At 29.8% G+C, this 557-nt stretch overlaps 1 non-coding gene across 1 annotated transcript; it reads left to right on the top strand.

Moving 5' to 3' along the window:
* Positions 1 to 237: 237 nt before the first annotated feature.
* On the top strand, positions 238 to 341 carry LOC118526505 (U6 spliceosomal RNA). The gene has a single exon (XR_004912657.1). It is a non-coding gene; the product is annotated as a U6 spliceosomal RNA (small nuclear RNA).
* Positions 342 to 557: the final 216 nt, after the last annotated feature.

The following is a 557-nucleotide window of genomic DNA, read 5'->3' as shown; positions in this document are numbered from 1 at the left end:
GATGATGAAAGGACTATCTCAAGAACATATGATTGATTCATCATAATCCTTGTTCATCATGCAGTCTCATTATTCATCTAGGCATGGCTCACATTTTTTAGTTAGTAAGTTAATTACTTTTTATAATGTGGTAAGCCCCCAAACCAACTACCCAGTAGGACCTTAATAAAAAACCTCCATATAACTTAAAAGAAAAAAAAAAAAAGTAAGTAGAACTGTAATAAGAACTTAACTTCTATGCTCGCTTCGGCAGCACATGTACTAAAATTAGAACGATACAGAGATTAGCATGGCCCCTGTGCAAGGATGACATGCCAATTCATGAAGCATTCCATATTTTTTTCTCCACAATTCTTTAGTCTTTCAATTTTAATTTTTTTCTCTTTCCTTTTCAACCAATTTCTAATTTTATCAACTCTTTTAAAAATCTTTTTCAATTTTCATTTTTACGGTTACATTCTATCCTTTCACTGTATTTAATTTCATTTTTGTATATGTATATGTTTTTCTTTCTTTACAATTTTGAGATGTAGTTTCTTTAACAAACCAACCAAAAT

This window comes from Halichoerus grypus, chromosome 14 (genome assembly GCF_964656455.1).
Source record: "Halichoerus grypus chromosome 14, mHalGry1.hap1.1, whole genome shotgun sequence".
NCBI lineage: Eukaryota > Metazoa > Chordata > Mammalia > Carnivora > Phocidae > Halichoerus > Halichoerus grypus.
Note: the sequence above shows the minus strand (reverse complement) of the source record. Positions and strands in the feature narration are given on the sequence as shown.